The sequence below is a fragment of the Mastomys coucha genome, unplaced genomic scaffold, assembly GCF_008632895.1.
Source record: "Mastomys coucha isolate ucsf_1 unplaced genomic scaffold, UCSF_Mcou_1 pScaffold22, whole genome shotgun sequence".
Taxonomy (NCBI): domain Eukaryota; kingdom Metazoa; phylum Chordata; class Mammalia; order Rodentia; family Muridae; genus Mastomys; species Mastomys coucha.
In genome coordinates, this window is record NW_022196905.1 from 131,380,987 (window position 1) to 131,388,488 (window position 7,502).

Below are 7,502 nucleotides of genomic sequence, written 5' to 3' on the forward strand. Positions count from 1 at the left end.
CACTATGCCCCGCCACACACACACACACACACACACACACACACACACACACACCAGCAAGCTCTGCCTTATCCAGTTCTCCTCCATCAGGTTCCAATAGGTTCTCTCTACTCTCTGATATCCTAACAGAAACCTAGGTGCCTTCTCCCTGACAAGGCAAGGTGGAGAGGCTTCTCTGCAATGGTAGGCGGTGAACCAGCCTCTTCTAGCAGTGCTTAAGCAGCATACACCAGTGTGGTGGCACATGCCTTAGATCCCAGAACTCAGGAGGTAAAGGCAAACAGATCACCAGTTCCAGACCAACCTGACGTATAGAGAGAGTTCCAGGACAGCCGGGGGCTAGAAATTCTGTCCCCTCCAAAACAAAACAAAACCAAGACCCAGGGAGAGGGGGACAGAGACAGACAGAGAAATGGGGTTAGAAAAAGAAAAAGTGTTGCCTCGCCAAATAATGGCACCTCAACTTGGGCTGGACTCCGGGCAGTGAGACTGGACTGAGGGGCTGTCCGATCCTTGCAGGTGGGACGGGACACCCGTCTCTTGGCTGACACCAACAGAAGAATCAGCTGGTCTCTGTGCCTTTGATGGTTCCTGAGCCTCTTTTTAAATGTTATTTATTTTTTGTGTGTGCTCGAGCATGCTCAAATGCAGCCTTGAACCTGTGCCATGGCTTGTGAGTAAAGGTCATAGGAGAACTTGTGGGTGTCAGTTCTCTCTGTCCACCATGTGAGGCCTGGGGAATCAAGCCTGTTGAGCCATCTCGACAGCCCTTCCTTTATGTGTGTTTGTGTGTGTGTTTACGTGTACATGCATGCTTGTGTGCATGAATGTGGATATGTAAGTACTATGGTGTTCATGTGGAGGTAAGAGGTCAATTTCTGGCATTTGTCCTCACTTCTACCCTGTTTGACACAGGGTCTCTCTTGTCATTCACCAGTGTACACACCAAGGTAGCTGACCCTCAAGCGTCCAGAGTGTTTTCAGTCATCTCCAGGTAGAGCTGAAAGTAGTGGTTACAGATGTAGACTACTACATCTGGCTGTTTATATGGGTTCTGAGGACTCAGGTCCTTGTGCTCCTATGTTGAGCCCTTTTCCACTAAGCCATCTTTAAGCCTGTTCTTACCCCTTGGATTTATTTCATGTTCTGACACAGGGACTCATGGAGGTCGGAGAACTCAATATATACTCAAGGGTGGTCTTGAACTTGATCTTCCTGCCTCTACCCCTGCCCCATGCTGGGATTACAAGAGTCTGCTATTGATTTATTTGTTTGTTTGTTTATTGGGACAAGCTTTCACTCTTGACTGCCTGTCCTTGAACTCTTGACAATCTTCATGCCTCAGCCTCCCAAATGCTGCCATTTAAGACTGGAGCTACTCCTCTGGGCTTCTCTTTGGTCTCAAGCTCTCAAGTCACAAGCATCTCAGGCTGGCCCATGGGACGCTGGCGTTTCAACCTAGTTCTTCTCAGCTGTACCTGGCACTTGTATCCCTTTATGAACTGATTTCCCATCATTTCCTATGAGTTTTACATTTTTATGTGTGTTGTGGTTTTACATGCATGTGTGTGTCTGTGTGAGGGCATTAGATTCCCTGGAACTGGAGTTACAGACAGTTGTGAGCTACCACGTGGGTGCTGGGAATTGAACTCAGGTCCTCTGGAAGAACAGCCAGTGCTCTTAACCACTGAGCCATCTCTCTGGCTGTAAGTGTGCTCACAAGTCTCTCCAATGGGTCTCTAAGCCTGTAAACCACTTAAGAGTTAGCATTATGCTATCCAGGTATAATGGAACCTTTTAACAGAGGATGAACACAAAGGCAACAACCATGCAAAGTTCTGAGCCACCATCCCATAGTAAAAAGTGGATTAGGGCTGGAGAGATGGCTCAGCAGTTAAGAGCACTGACTGCTCTTCCAGAGGTCCTGAGTTCAATTCCTAGCAGCCTCATGGTGGCTCACAACTATCTGTAACGAGATCCAATGCCCTCTTCTCTTCTGGTGTGTCTGAGGACAACTGCAGTGTACTCATCATATATATAAAATAAATAAAACCAAAATAAATAAATAAATAAATAAAGTGGGATTAAAGTGATAACCGTGGTAAACCCTCTGCTCTAATCAAGGGTCATAGAAATTAGAAAGGCCCATGCCTTTAATCCCTGCACTCTGGAGGCAGAGGCAGGTGGATCTCTGAGTTCAAGGCCAGCCTGGTCTACAGTATGAGTTTTAGGACAGCCAGGGCTACACAGAGAAACCCTGTCTCGAAAAACCAAAAAAAAAAAAAAAAAAAAAAAAAAAAAAAAAAAAAAAATCGGAAAGGAAAAGAAAAAAGAAAGAAAAGAAAGAAAAAGAAAAAGAAGTTGTAGAATTCAGACAGAAATGCCCCATTACAAAGAACTCAGTAAGTTAGGGCCCCCAACTATGCTACTATGCCTTGTTGGCATTGAGACCCAGAACAAACAGCTGAGGTGCATATTTTACATACCAAAGTGGACTGGCCTCCAGGTTTTCCCAGCATCCCTCAGTCCCTATGTGGCATACTCACCCTCTACCCTGAACTTTCCATTTATATACATATATACATTTATATACTTATATATCAATACATAAATATATACAGAAATATATATTTATATACATGTATTTTATATATTCTATTTACTTTTTGTTTTGTTTTTTTTTTTTTGAGACAGGGTTTCTCTGTCCAGTTTCTCTGCCCAGCTTACATATTTTATATACCATATAATAAATACATATAAATATGTATATAATTTTTTAAAAAAGAAATATTTATGAGGCTGGAGAGATGGGCTCAGTGACTAAGACCACTTATTGTTCTTGCAGAGGACCCAGGTTTGGTTCCTAGCACCTACACAGTGGCTCACATTCCTGTAACTCCAGTTGCAGGGAATCTAAGACCCTCTTCTAACCTCTGTGAGTATGTATACTCACGTGCATGACTGTTTCCTTAGCAGCCAGGAGATTTCATTGGATCCCCTGGAACTGGAGTTACGGATGGTTCTGAGCTACCACACGTATGCTGGGAACTGAAAACAGATTCTCTGTGAAACAGCAAGCTCTCTTAACCACTGCACCATCATCTCTCTAGCTCATAGAATCTCCTTAGTTTCTAATTTGTGTTTGTTTGTTGGTTGGTTTTTCAAGACAGGGTTTCTCTGTGTAGCCCTGGGTGTCCTGGAACTCGATTTATAGACCAGGCTCATCTTGAACTCAGAAATCCACCTGCCTCTGCCTCCAGAGAGCAGCACTGGGATTAAAAGCGTGTACCACCAACAACTGACTATAGATGTTATTTTAAAGTTGGGTTATTCTCACACGGCCTCTGATGGGCCTGAGTGGGTGAGCTGAGGGATGCTTAGTTTGGCTTAGGGCCAAAGGTCGACCAGCATTTGAGTAAATTGTATTCCTTAGGGCTACACGTATGCCCACCTCTTTTAACCTGTAGATGCTTGGCTGGCACCATATTGCAGGCATAGCCAGTGGCTCCCCATAGGCAACATCTGGCTGCTGAGGGGGCTGTTTGGATGAACAATCTCAAACTCCGCCCCCTGGAAGAAGTGCACACAGTACACTCGGGAAGCCTGCCCACCCCTAGCTTAAGTTTAATCCCTTTAACCTGCATTGTGTTCTATCTCTATCAGCCAACTGACGTCTAATTGCCTCTTATACTCCAGAGGCCACCAGGAACCAGACACACCTGCCTCCAACACTCACCCAAGCCCATAGGAGAAGACCAATAAATCCACACTTTTACATGAGGTTTTGCAGTTCCAGTGCATGGTCCTTAGCTGCAGTTGTTCCTGGCCACTCCATTAGTAAAGTGGTCAGGAAGGCTCCTATCCCAGAGACCTACTTCCCCCTAGGAATACAGAAGAAACCAACTGTACCTGGCAGGGTTTTCTTTGTTTCTTTGTTGTATTTTTTAAACCTTAGTCCTACGGACTTCCCAGGATTCACCAGGATCACATTTGATCTTCTGTCAGACTGCCCCTAGAGACTCTGGCTCAAAGAAAATCTACTCAAATTTGCCTCCTAGTGAAACCAGAGGGTCCATTGTTTGGCTTGTTTTCTTTTAATCTTTTGTTTTGTTTTTGTTGTTGTTGTTTTTTGTTTTGTTTTGTTTTGTTTTTCGAGACAGAGTTTCTCTGTACAGCCTTGGCTGTCCTGGAACTCACTCTGTAGACCAGGCTGGCCTGGAACTCAGAAATCCACCTGCCTCTGCCTCCCAAGTGCTGGGATTAAAGGCGTGCGCCACCACCGCCCCGCAGTGACAGCTTTCTCTATGTTGTATTCCAGAAGGTTTGCTGAAGACAGGTCAGGAGTGGGTCTGCTGCTAGAAGCTTCTTGAAGTTTCTGTAAGTTGGAAAGTCACTGCCAATTGCAACTTTTTTAAAAAAAAATGTATTTATAGGGGCTGGAGAGATAGCTCAGTAGTTAAGAGCACTGCCTGCTCTTCCAGACGTCCTGAGTTCAATTCCCAGCACCCACATGGTGGTTCACAGACATCTGTAATGGGATCTGATGCCCTCTTCTGGTGTGCAGGTTCACATGCAGACAGCACATTCATATAAATCATTTTAAAAGATATATTTATAGCCAGGTGGTGGTGGCACACACCTTTCATCCCAGCACTTGGGAGGCAGAGGCAGGTGGATCTCTGGGTTTGAGGCCAGCCTGGTTTACAGAGTGAGTTCCAAGGCAGCCAGGGCAACACAAAGAACTCCTTCTTTCTTTCTTTTTTATTTTTCTGTCACCTCCGAACTCCCGCTTTTAAAAACAACTACCACCAACAACCAAACAAACAAAAATGGAAGGAAAGAAGGAAGGTATCTATTTTTTTTGTTTTTTTGTTTTTGTTTTTGTTTTTTTGTTTCTCAAGACAGGGTTTCTCTGTGTAGCCCTGGCTGTCCTGGAACTCACTCTGTAGACCAGGCTGGCCTCCAACTCAGAAATCTGCCTGCCTCTGCCTAAGGTATCTATTTTTGAGTTTTGTCTGCATTTATGTCTGTCCACCACATGAATGCAATGCTCAAGGAGACCAGAAGAGGGCCTGAAATTATTGAAATTATTGACAGTTGTGGGTCACCCTATTGATGCTGGAAAGCGAACCTAGGTTCTCTGAAGAGAAGCCAGTGCTCTGCCATCTCTCTGGCCCTGCAAATCTTTTTTTTTTTTTTTTTTTAATGTATATGAGCACACTGTCACTGTCTTCAGACACACCAGAAGAGGGCATCAGATCCCATTACAGATGGTTGTGATCCACCATGTGGTTGCTGGGAACTGAACTCAGGACCTCTAGAAGAACAGTCAATGCTCTTAACTGCTGAGCCATCTTTCCAGCCCCTTGCAAATGATTTTTAATTTAACTTAATTTTTATTTTTGGTGTGCGAGCATGTGTGTGTGTGTGTGTGTGTGTGTGTGTGTGTGTGTGTGTATTACCATGTGTGTACATGTGTCTGAGGAGGCCAAAAAAGGGCATTAGATCTCCTGGAGCTAGAGTTATAGGTGGTTGTGAGCTGTGTCAAATGTGGGTGCAGGGAACCAAACTTGGGTCCTTGCCAAGAGTAGCAAGAGCTTGTAACGGCTGAGCTGTCTCTCCAGCCCCTATAAACGTCTAAGTGATAAACGCCGGCATACATATGATGCTATTTAGAAGAACAATATTTGTTGTAAACATTCCTCATGTGAGATATCTTGGTGGTGGTTTGGGTTGGTTATTGGTTGTGCTGGCCATAGAATACAAGACTATCCAGGCTAGGCATTCGACCAACTACTGAGCCACGTCGCAAGGTGCCTCTGTGTTATTTCCATCTTCCTGTTAGATATGTACTGTTCGCTGGGCGTGGTGGCTCATAGCTTGGAAGTCTTAGTATCTGGAAGGCAGAGCAAGTGTTTAAAGCCAGCTTCTGCTACAGAAGGAGTTTGGGGCCAGCGAGGCAGGGCCACATGAGACCTTTCCTCAAATAAACACGAAGACCCACTGAGATGATTTAGCCACCAAGCTGCAGGACCTGGGACCCACATAGTGGAAGGAATTGCATGTATGTATATGCACACAGGCACGTCTGGTGGCCATGGAGATAAGAAAAGGAAGTAGGATCCCACAAACTGTAGTTAAGGATGGTTTTCAGCTATTATGTGGGTGCTGAGAACTGAACCCAGGTCCTCTGTGAGAGCAGCGGCTGCTCTTACCCAGGAGCCATCTCTGCAGCCCTGAGAACCAACTCTTTTTTTGTTGTTGTTGTTTTTTTTTTTTTTTTTTTTTTTTTTTTTTTTTTTTTTTTTTGAGACAGGGTTTCTCTGTGTAGCCCTGGCTGTCCTGGAACTCACTCTGTAGATTAGGCTGGCCTCGAACTCAGAAATCCACCTGCCTCTGCCTCCCAAGTGCTGGGATTAAAGGCGTGTGCCACCACTGCCTGGCGAGAACCAATTCTTGCAAGTCACTTCTTATCTCCATATCCTGCCCAGTCCCCAGCTCCACATAAGCTGGTTGAGGTGGTGCATGCCTGTAATAGCACCACTGAGAAGAACATGAGTTAAAAGCCATTTCCAGTTACATTGATTTCTAGGCTACCCTGGGATATGTGAGGCTGGGTCTCAACAGGAGAAAAAAAAGGTGGGGTGTTGAGGAGTGCTGTGGGGCACAGCTCAGTGGATAAAGCATTTGTCATGCAAATATGAGGACCTGAGTTTTTATGCTTTGTACCAGGTGTAAAAGCCATGGTGGCACACACCTGTAACCTTAGCAAAATGGAGTAGGGTAGAGCTCTAGACTCAGTGAGGAACTCTGTCACCAAAAACAAGGTTAACAACAATAAGGCAAACACCTGTGATCAGTTTCTGGCCTCTGCATGCAAAGAAGAGTGTGAGTGGACACACATACACACACACACACACACACACACACACACACACACACACACACTGAAACCACCACCAAGAAAAATCCGTTTAAAGTGGCGGTATTCATTAACTAGGGCCACAGAATCGAGGAGACAGGTGAGGGGCACTGTAGTTTCAATGGCAGGGAACTTTGGACAAAGCGTGGGGTTAAGTGAGCCAAGAGAGGAGTGGCTAGGCTGGGCGGGTGATGTGGGGACTTCACCTTTTAACGTTTAAAGGAGGTGCACAGCTAGTCTGTTCTCTGTTATTTCAAATGTACAGGAAATTTCCCCCTGCTTTGTTCTTATTGATTTTGGGGTTTCGTTTTCATTATGTTTGGGGTATGTATGTGTGTGTCTGTAGGTGTGTACTCACACCTGTGTATGGATATCAAAGGACAACTTTGTGGGGATTCTGTCCTACTGTGTGGTGGGTCCTGGGGCTCAAACTTAGGTCATCAAGTGTCCCAGCAAGCAAGCCCTTTTATCCCTGAGCCATTTTGTCAATGTCTTGTTGAGTGTTTAACGTGTTTTGTTATGACATTTCCATAGTATACTTCTGTCCTTATATTCTCTTATTCATGCCTCCTTTCCGCAC